The 14,702-nt window shown below is 41.8% G+C and overlaps 1 long non-coding RNA gene across 1 annotated transcript in view; it reads left to right on the top strand.

Moving 5' to 3' along the window:
• The first annotated feature begins 1,651 nt into the window (after positions 1-1,651).
• The window catches only part of LOC122461522, a 48,087-nt gene continuing 35,036 nt past the window's right edge, over positions 1,652-14,702 (top strand). Inside the window, exon 1 of the long non-coding RNA XR_006283464.1 lies at positions 1,652-2,979. This is a non-coding gene — a long non-coding RNA (uncharacterized LOC122461522). The remainder of the gene's footprint in view (positions 2,980-14,702) is intronic.

Raw genomic sequence — 14,702 nt, 5'->3', positions numbered from 1 at the left:
CCCCATCTCAGGACAGTGCATCTCATGCCTTCCAACCAGCGGACTCTCCTTCTGCTCCCTTCCCTCAGATGTATCATCTGGTCCACTCTCCGCATTAGTACCTGTGGAGAGAACATGAAAGCGGTTAGTTACCTGTGTCCGTGTTGCTGAAGCCCGGACATTCCCCCTTCTTCTTCTGGAGGTCACATGTTGCCAAGCTTCTTCACTGGCCTCTTGGCTCCACTGTGCAACCTGCTCTAAATCTTTAGAGCTTTGTGCCCGTAGAAGCATATCCTGACTTTTCTCCAGGAAATCCTCAGTTTCTCGTATGCAACGCAGGGTCGTTATCTGTTGCTCCAGACCTTCAATCTTCTCTTCCAATATGGAGACCAGCTTGCACTTTGTACAGACAAAGTATTGTGAGAGAAAGCATGTGTATGCAGCTGGAGTCATTTGTTGAGTCTGTAATGTAGGATTGGCACAGGAAAAAGGCTAGGGAAAAGCTCTATGTAGCTTTCCTATTGCTGTATGTATTCTGCATTTTATAATTTTCCAGAAGATAGGCAGCACTGATACATTGTGATTGTGAAAGAGAGAAAATTTCTCAAAACAACATAGTAGAACTAATGCTTCTGTTGACTTCAAGCTTAGAAAAAATATAGCTAGCTAATTTGGTTGGGAAAGACATTTTGTTCTGTATATATTCTGTTGTAATGGCACCATAATTAAGATTTGTTAGAAGTTCAACCATTGATTTGTTAAATAGTGGCAAAATGTGTAAATCAGTTCAGTTTGCTAAGTGATGAAAGCGCTTTGCTGTCCAATTTCTGCTCACATCTGCTTATGGCTGCAAGAATCTCCTTTATTGTGTTGCTCTTCTTGAATATTATATCTATTAAATATTGGTTTTAATCTAAGTAAAGCCTTTGGGTTACTGTAGGTGTGTGTTCATTTGAGTTAGCCTAAAATAGCCCATATCTGATGACCTTCAGTGTATATCGCACGTCTTCCCCCCCCAGGCATTTTAAAATGAGGGGCTTGGGGGAAATGCAAAAGTGGGATGCTGAGCTGTTAAGGGTGTACATTGTGGGGAGCATATGAGGAGGGAAAATTTGAGTTTTTTAAGATGCCTGGCTAACTGGTGGTGGATCATCTTAAATTGTACTACTGCACAGTCATTTTAAGTTGTGTCATTTTAAGTGCCTACAGCTTACGGCTAAGTGCCCTCATTAGTATTTCTATAAATCTGATAACTATATTAGGCTCATGCAACCAAATAATATCTTTAATAACTTTTTGATTACAGGCTGATGGTGGGGATGGGAGGTTTGGTGAATTGCAAACTAGTTGCAAAGAGTAGCTAGAGTTTGCTACAAAGTTAATGGCAACTGTACAAACATCACTGATTCCACTCTGCTAATGCACCACAGGCCTAGTGGAAATCCCACAGTTTAGAAATCAGTCTTATGTTCTTGTAGTGTTATGTAACAGGGTGTTGGGGAAGAACTGCTGACTCAGCCCTCTAGCACGCTAACTCCCATTAAGGGAAGGAAATTGGAACTGGCTAGAGAAAACCTGTGCCTAATTGGGGAATGCGAGACAGCTGCCCACCAATTAGCCTGGGGCTATAAAAAAGAGGAGGAGGGAGGGCGTGGAAGCAGAGTAATAGCTCTTCCATCCTGGCTGTAGACACTAGAGCCCAAGCTGTGTATAGTGAAAAGGTGGTGGGAACACAACCTGTAAATAAATGGCACCAGTGGTTACTGAACCCCAGAGTCTCCAAGTGACTTTGTCAGCACAGCAGGGGCAGGAGCTAAGGGGGCCCTGCAGCAACCCTGCTACACATGGGGGCTTGTCCAGGATCTTGTGCCAGAGCAAGAGTTTGGCAGCCTGGAGAAGGAGGAGACCCTGTGATGGCTGGTAAAACAGCAGGAAGAGGTACAAAAGGCTATGGAAACCTTTCAGCAGTTTCAGCAGCAGGCCTTGCTTAACTGGCAAGCCGAGCAGCAGAAGAGCATGCGAGATTTTATATGAGAGCAGGCCAGCATACAACAGCAGCTCCTCCAAAAGATGGTGAATCTTATGGTGGGGGATAGCATTCAGGTGCTGGGCTTGGGACTTTGTAAGATGGTCCCCGCAGATGACTCCGATAACTTCCTAGGCACTTTTGAGCATGTAGCCATGGGGGCAGGATGAGATAGGATAACCTGGGCCCTGTGGCTGGCTTCCTACCTGGCTGGCAAAACCCAAGCGGCCTATATTGCCTTGAATAAGGACCCAGCCAGGAGTGAGGAACTGACCAGGAGGTGCTAAAGACAGTCATCCTAGATTGGGTGGGGCTGTCCACTGAAAAGTACTGCCAGAGGTTCTGGGCAGCAAGGTGGACAGGAGGTTTGCGGCCCTGGGCGTTTGCCCAGAAGTTAATGGACAGGCCACCCAATGGCTGAGACCTGATGCTCAGACAGTGGGGGAGATCATGGATGTGCTTATCTGAGGACAGCTTTTACATGGCTTCCCCGAGAACATAAGGGTATGGGTGAGACGGCACTAACCGAGCACGGTAGAGACAGCGGTAAAACTGATGGAGGAGTATGCAGAGGCGGACTTTCCCAGGAAGGACAGATGCCCATATAAGGAAGAAGAAACTGGGAAAAAAAGCCAGGGAACTCTTGACCAGGAAGGGTCCAGAGAAAAGATAGAACAACCATGGAGCTCCCACTGGAACCAGGCCACTCATCTTCTGGCAGTGCGGGCAACCGGACCATAGAAAGAGGGACTGGATGGACAGGGAGTGTGGCTTCGCAGAGTTTTGCGGGTGGACCAACTCTGGAGGGCAGAGAAAGGGGCAGAAACTATTCACCATTCCCGTGATGGTGGAGAGGAGAACCCAGTGGGGTCTAGTGGACATGGCCTTGGCCTGTTCTCTTGTAAGGAGCGGGCAGGAGAAGCCGCAATGGATGATTCACAGTGCCAGAGTGAATTTGGAGTGCATCCATGGGGGTGAGAGGCACTGCCCAATGGCCCAGGCACCCCTTGAGGTCCGGGGCAGGTTCTGTTGGAAATGGGTCAGGGTAGTAGGGAGCCTGCTATACCCAGTGGTGGTGGGGACCAACTGGGACCTCTACCCAAGAGGAAAAGAAAGTTGGGGAAGGAAGCCCATGGTAGGAAAAGCGGGAGGAAATCCCCGAGGAAGGGATCTCTGAAGTAGAAAACCCTAGACAACAGAGCCAGAGTCAGAAAGGACAGGAGAAGGAAAGGATAGAAGAGGTATCCGCCTTTGGACCGAAGGGCCCAAAGGAACTGTCTGGAAGGGGACCCCCAGAAGATGAGACCCAGTCCCCGCTTGATGGGTTTGTGGAACTTGAAGCAATGGGTGACCAGGGGAGAGCTGGGATCAACCCTGAACCATTGTTGGAGGCAAAGGGAGAAAGGGAAGAGGGACGCACTTGGGGGTGTGAATGGTGTGAGGACCCATGGGTGGCAGGAGAGCTATTGGGGCATCCACCCCTCACGCAATGTGGTTTCTGTGGATAGGGGATGGCTGAACCCCACAAGGAAGGCCCAGCGGGTCACCGGAAGGATGAGGGAGGGCTCCTCCATAGGGTCCTGCCTGGTAGGGGGGAAAAGAGGATGCGGATGGGTGAACCTGGCCGTTGGACAAGGGGGAGAGGTGTGTGACAGGGTGCTGGGCAAGAACTGTGGACTCAGCCCTCTGTGATGCCATTTTCCATTAAGGGAAGTAAATTGGACCTAACTAAAGAAAACCTGTGCCTAACTGGGAAATGGGAGACAGCTGCCCACCCAGTTAGCCTGGGGCTATATAAAAGAGGCGTGAAGGCATGGAACCAAAGCAATATCTCTGCCCTCCTGGCTGCAGACACTAGAACCCAAGCTGTGTATGGTGAAAAGGTGGTGGGAGCACAACTTGTAAATAAATGGCACCAGGGGTTACTGAATCCCAGAGTTTGAGTGACTTTAGCAGGGGCAGGAGCAGGAGCCAAAAGGGCCCTGCTACATGTTGCCAAAGATTAATATTTTTAAGGTGTTAGCACTGAGGTCTACCACATACATTTTCATTAAATATGATGATAAAAAGTTTTATATATTTTTATTTTGTGATAGTTTTGTTTATAACCAAAGGACCACCACTATTTTCTGTCTTGATCAGGCTTGCTTTTTAATCTAGTTCTTTCTTTTTCACAAATATGCATTGTCCTCGGAGCCCAAACTGGTAAGCTGTTTTCTGTTCTTTGACTCTTCATTTGATCAAAGTCCCAGGTAAAGTCAGGCTGCAGAGCCCATAATTTTATAATAGTCATCAGAACATTTATGCTTAAACAGAAAATACCAGTTAAGTTTGGATGCTGTCTTTTTTTTTTTTTTTTTTTTAATATAGCTTGGGTTACAATAATTCAAAGTGATTGAGGTGAATTTTGAGTAGTGGTAATTCAATGGACATGCATGTCACACTCCTTTTCTAAAATTAAAAACAATAATCATTCCTACTTAGAAGTCTAAAGGCAACTCTGTGGAGGTTTCAGCTTTAATTTTAAAGCCTGGACACAAATGCAATGTGGCTTTTGCTAGGCTCAGGGAAAAGTCAATATTTAATATCCAATGCACTCCAGTTATAGAACATTTTTCTTTTTAATCAAATGATAATGAATTAGAACAAATTAGCTGCTGTTGTACTGTGTTACATTTAGAAATGGTGGCATTCACCCTGGCATTGCAGGACAAACAAGGATTGACTCTCACCTGGAATACATAACCATCAACCAGCTACAAAAGGGTCCAATGAAAAGATACAAAGTGAGAATTTAACTGGGCTATGAAGAAAGCATTTCCCTGACATGTCAGGCTGTAAGTAAATGAGGTGATTTGCAGGAAGAAAAGTTAATGTAAAAGCCAGCACTTGCAGATGATTTGCCTTAAGTTCTGTAACTAACTGGGGATATACATAGTAGTGGTATCCTGTGCCTCTTTCCAGTAAACCTTCATCCATTTGAATCTGCATTCAGCCACAGGTTCTTATGCTGCTTTTGTTACAGAAAGATGTAGCACACTATTTTGAGAGGTGCCTGTGAGGCTAAAAACCTTCATAATATCTACTAAATGGCCTATAGTCTATTATGGTTTCTTCCTGGTCTAAGAGATCAGTGACTATTTCAAAGTATGACCAAGCAAAGAAATTAATGCTATAGAGCCCTGTGAATCAAGAAATCCCAGCTTCCCCATGATGAAAAGTAGATTTTTCTAGTTTTGAATGTTCACAAAATATCACACTTTAAAGTAATATTTTGGTTACGCTTCCCTCACCCCCCACAATACACTTCATTCATGATCTACTTTCTTATGAACTGTTAGCTAGGAGCCACCTGAAAGTGTGTGCGTGTTCTTAGCTTTCAAGCAGTTTAAAGCAGTAATATTTAACCTGCAAAAGTTTGTGAGAATATTGGCTGCTAACATCATGCTGGAATTGAAAGTGTCAATCAAAATAACCTGGTTTTTATGAGGCTGTGTGGTATCTAGTTTGTTAAATCACTTTCCCCCACTATTTTTGTTGTTGAATTACCATTTTAAAGGTCTCAGCAGATTCACAACACTTAAGCAAGTGTTTATTTATTCCTCTATCGTAAACCCCCTTTCTAGCAAAGTCTGAAAGATTTTCTGAGTCCATACCATTGCTACTGACAAATTTCTTTTCCCATCGTCAAGAGAAATTACAACTGTCCAGTGGAATTAAGTGGAGAAAGCATCACACAATAAATGGGTGAGATTGTGTTTATACAATCTGCCCTATTTAAGGGGTAACACACAGCTACATTACTCCAAGACTAAGGTTCTCATTCTGTAAAGAATATACATGCTTAATTTTAAGCATGCGAATAATCTGACATCACAATGGGCACTCATGGGCTTAAGGTTAAGCAGAGGCATAAACCTTTGCAGGATTAGAGCCTTAGATTTTTACATTCTTTGGGACTGGGCCTTTACTGGCTTGTGAACTGCCAGGCACCCCATAGTGCTATGTAAATTAGCATATTAACAATAATACAAAATCATGTAGTCAGAAGTGACCATTGGATCATTACTCTGGGCCAAGGATTGGGAACCAAGTAAAATAAGAGTGAAAAGGAAAGGGTAATAAAAGTGCTGATTTTCTCCTGTAGAGCATCCACATAAAAGGGGAAGTTAATCAAAGCTTTATTACTTTAATGAAATTCTCATATTAAACACAGGACACTTGATATAATTTATCTAAATTAATTACTCTGCTGCTAAGAGGGACGTGTATGACAAATTATTTGTTCTGCCTATTCATCCATTCTTTATCAGCCCTTTTCCTACCCTGATACAGCATACGGAGTAGAAGCAACCCTTTCATGGTACTGAGTGGCTTAATTTGCATTGATCCCAGGCTACACAGAGTCTAATGCATGAGTTATTCACCCAAGACAGCATCAATATTTTTAATAATGTATTCTTTTTCTGTGACTAAATTAACAACCATTTTACAAGTTAGGTAAACACAACGAACAAATGGGCTTTAGAAACTGCAGATTCTAGCAGTATTTTCAATTACAAAAAGGATTTTGTTTAGAGTGCATAATAAATACACAAATCTGGAATGGTAATGTGTGTTCATATATTATGCACAAGAAAATTCCAAACAAATTTCAAGATTATAAATTTTATTTAATTCACCACAAATTATGTATACTGAAATAAAATGTAACAGATGAACAACTTCTGTATTCAGTTAGCGTAAATGAAAAAATGTAAAGTATCTATAATGTTTAGAGGAAAAAAAAAAAGTGTGATCATGGAGGACTTCAATTTGAGTGACTCATCCTAGAGGTCTAATGCCTCTAGTACTAAAACATTCTTAAAATTTCTAAACATCTTAGATGACAATTTTCTAACTCAGTGCTGCAGCCAACACAGAGAAATTCTTTATTAAACCATGTCTTAACAGAAAAAGAACTGATTACAGAACTGAAATTAATGGTGGCTTAGATACAAATGATCATGACTCGATCACATTTATAATGTGCAAGCAGAATAAAGTCCAGACGTGTAACTGGGCCAATTTCACAAAGCTGAAAACAATTATAAGCCAACTCAGATGGGAGAAGAATTTAATCAGAAAAAATGATGATTTGGAATTGTTTAAAAGCATTTTACTAGATGCCTCAAAAGCCACAATTGAGGAAGAAGTCCCTATTGGTTAAAAAACCAACAACCTGCTTTATAGGGGAAGTGAGAGCAGCTATAAAAATAATTAAAATTTATAACAAATGGAAGAAAGGGTGACACTGATAGTAGTGAATATAAATCAGAAGTTAGGGATTGTAAAAAATTGATAAGTGAAGCAAAGGGATACAAGGAAAAATTAATTGCCAGCAGAGTGAAGGACAATAAGAAGGAGTTTTTAAAATACATTAGGAACAACAGTGTTCCCACTGGAAACACACCCTCTTGATGACAATTCCCCATTTTACAGTTAAGTCTCAATGTATCAATTAGCTAATTTTTAACATATTTAATGTGTGTCATGTTAATTTTATTTCATGATAAGCTTTTTTATTCAAAATGCCATCTGGTACCAAATCAAATGCCTTACACAAGTCTAAGTATATTAGGTCAACACTAATACCTTTATCAACCAAACCTGTAAACTTTTAAAAAATAGCAAATTAGTCTGAGATGATCAATTTTCCAAACCTATGTTGAATAGCATTAATATTACCCTCCTATAATTCTTTATTAATGAAGTCCCATATCAGCCACTCCATTATCCTGCTTGGGATCAATGTCAGACTGACAGGTCTATGATTTAAATATTGATTCAATATTAGCTTTCTTCCAGTCTTCTGGAACTTCCCCAGTGTTCTAAAACTTATTGAAAATCAACATTAACGGTCCAGTGAGATCCTTAGCCAGCTCCTTTAAAAGTCTTGGTGGCAAAATTTTTGGACCTCCTGATTAACATCTTCCTGAGATACAAGTGGAATGGAAAGACTGCTATCATATAATATGCATCATAGAATTGTAGGACTGGAAGGGACTTAGAGGTCATCTAGTCCAGTCCCCTCATGGCAGGACAACAACCTCTTTTTTTCTCAAATACAGAGCATATATGAAACTCCTTCAGTGTTTGACATGTGTATGTAAAAATTAGCCTTAATCTTTAAGTGACTTATTTTATCTTAAAATATGGAAAGACTATGAATCTATACTATTGAAGTTTTTAGAGGTGGATTGTGAGTAGAGAGAAGCCAAATATATGTAGTTCAGGTCTGGATCTGAAACTCTTTAAAGCCTGGGATTCTTGGTTCAACAGAGGATGGGGGCGGGGGGAAATCTACTACAAAGTTCAGTTCAGGATCCATATCCAAATGTACCCAAAGTCATTCAGTGTTCAGATCCTGGGTTTTAATTTGGACCAATGTCTAATGAGGAGATTCCTTACAGTTCTAAGTTTCCCACCTAAAAGGGTACCTAAACCTGATATGAGTATAGGTGATACTTCGTGATTTAATATTGCAGAAGTCCCTACTTATTCAAATGATTTCTGAATAATTTAAAAAATCTGGGATGAACATTTATGACTCAGTAACAGAGAACCTCCCCTCTCATGGGCACCCTTTTTATCTGGCTGATATACCTGCAAACACAGTTCTTTTCATGTGGGTGGGGGGCAACCCACCTCTCATAGGCAGCCCCCTTTGGTTTGTTGGGTGTGAGCCTGCTTTTGGTTTTAGTTCTTATATCATGGTGGCACGATTGTTCTCTCAGCTGGTCTTCAGCAGCTCAGCTCTCCAGCCGAGCACACTTTCCCCCCTTCCGGGGTATACAGTGCAAGTTCTTTCTCGGCCCTGGTATGGGGCCATATCTCTAAGACTTCTTCCCTGAGGCACTGCCTTCTTCAACCACCCAGCTGGGGCCCATCTCTGTGCCCTTTTCATCAGTGCTTCCTGGGCTCAATCTGGAACCAGACCAGCAGGGCCCATTTTGGTACCTGCGCCTAGTCTGGCCAGATCCTGGGCTTAGTCCCCTGGGCTCAGCCTGCCCGCACTGACCTTTTCATGGTCCTGCCACTACTCTATCCAGCCAGCCAGGCACCTGTCTTTGGCAGCCTTCCCTGGGCTCAGTTCTGCCTGGTAAGTTCTCTGCAGTGAGCCGCTCATCTAGCCAGCCAGGCACCCAGTCCTCCCTCACCAAGCTCCACACAGCAACTGCACTTCTTTGTTCTGCTGCTTGTCTTATATAGGGCCCTTCTGGCCCCAGATTGGCTGCTCCATCAGCCCTTCTGATTGGCCACTTCTTTGCAGCCACTCTAGGCTGTCTGGAGGACCTCTCTCCACTCTATTCTGGGGCAGGATGATGCAGGGCCATGGAGCCTCCAGCAGGGAGCCTCTAGACCAAGTCCATCCTGCCACAGGCTTGCACAGACCACAAAAGAAAAGATAATTGTTCATTTTCTTTCATATTAATTCCGTGGAAATTGTGTTGGTTTTTCAGCAGGTGGCACTTTTCACTCCAGGTCTGTACTGACCTATTGATCCCTCATGATGTTAGGGGACACTACTCTGTGCAATCTTTCAGATGATGTTTGCCTCCAGATCTGAAGTTAGTGTCTGCTACCTATGGCCATGTCAAAACAGCAATTAAACACCACGGCTGGCTTGGGTCAGCTGACTTGGGGCTCTGGGGCTGTAAAATTGTTGTGTAGATATTTAAAATCAGGCAGAAGGCCAGGCTCTGGGACTCTCTCCCATCACAGGGTCCCAGAGCTTGGACTCCAGCCATAGCTCAAACATCTATACAGAAATTTTTAGCCCTACAGCCCAAGCCCGAGCCAGCTGACCTGGGTCAGCTATGGCTGTGCTGCAGGTCTTTTATTCCAGTGTAGATATACCCTATGTCTATCAAAGGCTGAACCAAACCTCTTGACTTGAACTGCTCCTCAATTATTCCTGTGCACCTCCATTCAAGATCCTTGGGTTGTACTAGTGCAATTGACCATGCAGTCTAGCTTTAATTTCCCTGTTTAGAGCTGTGAGCTCTTGTTCTCATAGGCAGATGGATTATCATTAGCCTGTGACACCAAATGGCATAAAGGGAAGAACCTCACTAACAAGGAAAAAGTGCAAGATTTTTTTTTTAAAATAACCCCATTGAAAATTATCCATATCATTTCTGTCTAAACTGAACTTCACTTTTATAACAGCCTCTCTTCTTCTACCAAGCATCTAATGACAGGTTTCAGAGTAGCAGCCGTGTTAGTCTGTATTCACAAAAAGAAAAGGAGTACTAGTGGCACCTTAGAGACTAACCAATTTATTTGCGCGTAAGCTTTCGTGAGCTACAGCTCACTTCATCGGATTTCCATTCTCCACAGCATCCTCCTTGTAACTTGAGGTCTTTAGCTTGACCCTGGTGTACCCAGGTGACAGATGTAAAACGTTCCTCTCAAACACTGAATGCTCTTTAAATCAGGCTTTGTTTTTGTTCAGCCTTTGATGTTCTGTAACCTCACCTAAGCTACCAATAAAATACCCAGAACCCAGTGTAAAGCACCCAGTGTAGAGGGAAGTAGGTTATATATTTATTAAAGATTCCAGTTATCAACCTGTAAAGCATCACAATATATCCTCAAGAAAACTTGGTAGTACTAAGGCTAAACCCTACAGTGTGCTGAGTTTCTTCATCTTCCATTGACTTTGGTGGGAATTGGAGGGCACTCAGTATCTCTCAGGAGGCGGTTAGCACCTTGCAATATTAGGCCTATAGTTATAACTAGATGGAGCCATTAGGTTCAACTCTGAGTAGGGGGCAGCACAAAGCGATTTCAGCCAAGGGACAGCTGAGAGAAGAAGCTGTGACTTGCAGTTCCTTGACTCAGTCATAATTCATCCCCTGTTCCCCTCTTGCTCCTGAGTGGGAAAGTAAGTCACTGGAGAGGGTGCAGCCTAGTTTTCACCTCATGCCTGGCCTGCGAGTTGCAGGGTAGAAGCGGATCCAAGGTTACAGCCATACCTTGCCCCTCTCTGCCCTCTCCTTGCCTACTTGCTCACAGGAATGAATATCTGGAGAGCAGAGGCTGTGCTCTGCACCAGATCCACACACAAGATTTGAGTCAGTCAAGCAAGGGGATGGAGAGGTTAGAGCAAGGGCACATTTTCGGTCCCATTTTGAATAATACAATTCAGGAACAAGGAGCTCTTCTCTCCTTTGTGCTTTGTCACATGAGCCATGAAGGTCTCTCCAGGATTATGATTTTCCCCTTTCAAGTGACTGCTCAAACCATTAAAATGGAAAACCAGCTCAGACCATAGGCACCTCAATGCATAATTAACGATAGCTGTGCAGAGAGTTGTCTTTTAATTTTCATAATCTAAAGCTGTCGCGCAAAAGGGAACTTTCACGTTGTCACTTCTCACCTCAAGAAGAGATCTGTGTGGACTATTAAACCAATATATATTTTACACGCAGAAGTGCTACCAAGGAAACAAATCATTAGTGACATTTCCTGTGTCTGGGGCAATATGGACCATGTTGGTACATCAGGGAGCTGGCCCACTGTGAACTAATTCTCACTATGGTCATTCTCTGAATCAGTCAACAGGAATTGGGGAAAAGTGAATAAGATCAGATAAACTAAAAACCAACCCAATTTCCAGTTCAGTTTTAACACCAAGAATATTTGGAAATGTCTGGATAAGCATCTGAACTTGTCAGTGTTTATTTGAACTGTTTGAAGTTATCTTCAAGTTGTCACTAGTTGGAAGTCTCTAATCTCTCTCTCTTTTCTCTCCCTCCCCCCAATATCTCTGTTAGACCTATTTCCCCCACCCCCAAAGCAATTGACTTTAGTGGCCACTTAATTTTGGCATTAGCAGTTAGCATGCTGATTGCACTACGCATGCAGCAAGATATGGATGGTTATCTTAGGCATCTAAGTAGAAGGCAAGGACACACTGACATTACAGTCCTTGCCAAGGGAATATGACTTGGAGAAATTATGATCAACCCCTACAATCTGGCTTCCAGGCAGTCATTCATGGCAGCTGCCAATCACCTGAAATTATATTAAATTATTTTGGACAAACACAAATAAAAATTGACAGTGCAGCACCCTAAAGTCACACTGGCTTACTTTTGAGACTTCCAAGACTAGAGTGGTGCCAGAGATACGCAGGTGGCTCTGACAGCTGCATTGTTTGATAGATTCTAGTCATGCACCCTTAGAAACTAGGTTACTGTACTGCTTACAGGAAAGCTGGCTGCAAGAAAACATGAAAATGCAACTGTTCACTGAAATGCTTTATTTCATTTTAAATTCTTTGCTTTGTAGCTTTTCTTCTTCTTTCTTTCTTTTCTATCTGCCTGTGTGTGTCTCCATTTCTCTCTTGCTTTTTTTTAGATTGCTGTTCTTTTCAAAGCCCACCGTTCTCTGAGTGAAATCAGTTTGTTTGTGTAAGTGCTTTGCTAGCAGCCGCAGTTACTGTCCATTTGTACATATCTGTAACTTTTAGTTTTATGTAGTATCTTTAACCATCTATATTTTATTTAAAAAAAATCAATAAAACCAGCCTTTTTTTCTCCCTCCCGCAATTGTTAAAGGATTTCCTTTCCTTTCTTAGCATTAGTAGATATCTGGCACAGTTACTTACCAGGTAGCTCTGCTTTCTTTTGTAAGTGGAATACTTTATCACATTAAAGAGTGTTTTGGGTTGTTGAGCACATTAAGCTATGTACAAATAAGTAGTTAGCTTAAAATAGAATAATCTTTTCATCCTGATGTTTTAATGATCATTACTCTGTCGATCACTTCATATGCACATACAGCAGCAGCCAGTTGTTTTAAGAAGTACGGTGAAAACCATTAAAAAACTGATCTGTGAATGCCTCGTCCAACTCAATGGCAGCTAGGGCCACTGATATAAAAGGACCTTGAGACCAGCTGTACATGACAATTTGAAAATTGCAGACCCTTTATTAAATGGACCATAAAACTAAATGAAAACTAGGTAATGAATAGGAGTACTTGTGGCACCTTAGAGACTAACCAATTTATTTGAGCATAAGCATAAGGTAATGAATAACTCAGTTCTAGAGCTGATTAAGAACTCAGTACATAAAAAAAAAAAATCACAGGATTTAAAAAAAAAATTCTGCCTTTAGTGTCAAAATTTTGATGACATTTTCAGTTGTCAAAGAACTGATTATAGCTAGTCAAAAATGTCAGTGACTTTTTTTTCAATTTTTTCTCCATCAAAGTTGAATTTTCTGTAAAAAATGTTATTTGAAAACTCGAAGTTTTGGAACATTTAGACCAATTTTATGTAATTTCCCTGATGTAATACACATTACATTTTCAAAAGTATCTAACTTCTGTTAAAAGTCAATGAGACTTAGGCTTCTAAGTGCCTAAGGGCCAAATTCTCAAAGGTATTTAGGTACCTAAAGATAATGTTTAGTTGGATCTTTAAAAGTGTCTAAGCAGATTAAGTGCTTAACTCCCATTGATTTGAAAGTTCCTAAATCACGTAGGTGCTTTTGAAAATGTTATCTTGCACGTAGTACTCTCTGGAATGACTGTAAGGTACATGGGATTGTTCCCTCAGGCAGTTTGGAGCTGGTTTCAAAATATGGACTCTAATTGGAGGTTAATGGACACCCCTTATATTCCTGGGGGTAGGAAATGGAGATGACTTGAATCATGGAGTTGCAGTAAAAGCACATTGTTTGTGACTAACTAATAAGTGAAGTAAATTGAGATGGCTGGAGGAGGATAATTTAGGAACACAATGGGCCACAATTTCAGACGCAACCTCCAAATCAGCAGCCCTACAATTGCTCTGATGGGTTTTGGGATATCAAGATTTTGCACATGGAAAGATGTGGGTGGGAGCTATCTGGTTTGTTTTAGCCAGTACAGACAAATCTTGATGTTCTTACTCAGACAAACTGTTAGTCAAAGTCAGGATTTATCCCACAGGATGCACACCCCATCTCTGATTATTCATGTGCAAGAAAAGGGGTGTGCAGGTTTAGGCTTCCAGATTTGGACGCTTTGTGGAGGTCCCTTTGGAAAGTTAGTCTAATGTTTCAATCAACAGCTGAAAGAACTGATTGGTACAGTGACTTCATATGCTTAAATTTAACTGCCAGAATCCTGGGTTTAGTTTTGTCTTAGAAGTGAAATATGTTTTATGTAGTGTCAGGCTATATTTTAGTGGACACCACATCACTAAGATAAATAAGCATGAACCATAGATTTAAGATCTACATTTTTAACTCCTCAAGGGTGTTTTGAGCCAGGGGTTTTCTTTGATCCATTGCAGAGGAAGATACAAGCAATGAAATCTGAATTTGGATTTGGGACAGAATTCTACACTTATGCCAAATTTTGAGGGGTGGGTGCAAATTTGGATCCAGGAGTCTTACGTTAACCTTTAAACAGCCAGTCAAATGGGACAGAGTCCAGCAGAAGTCATGCTGATCCTTACTAGGGACTTAATCCTGAAAAGTGACAAGTGTCTTAGATAACATACTCATTGCCTGAATAACTGCCATTCCCTGTCTTGGCAACTGAAAGGGTGCTCAGGACCTCATATGAAGGTAGCCCAAAATATGTTTTGCCAGGTCTTCATTGTGGATAACATTATTGCTTCTGTAAGGACTATACTGCAATAGTCTTTGAGAGTTTC

This window comes from Chelonia mydas, chromosome 8, assembly GCF_015237465.2.
Source record: "Chelonia mydas isolate rCheMyd1 chromosome 8, rCheMyd1.pri.v2, whole genome shotgun sequence".
Taxonomy (NCBI): domain Eukaryota; kingdom Metazoa; phylum Chordata; order Testudines; family Cheloniidae; genus Chelonia; species Chelonia mydas.
Note: the sequence above shows the minus strand (reverse complement) of the source record. Positions and strands in the feature narration are given on the sequence as shown.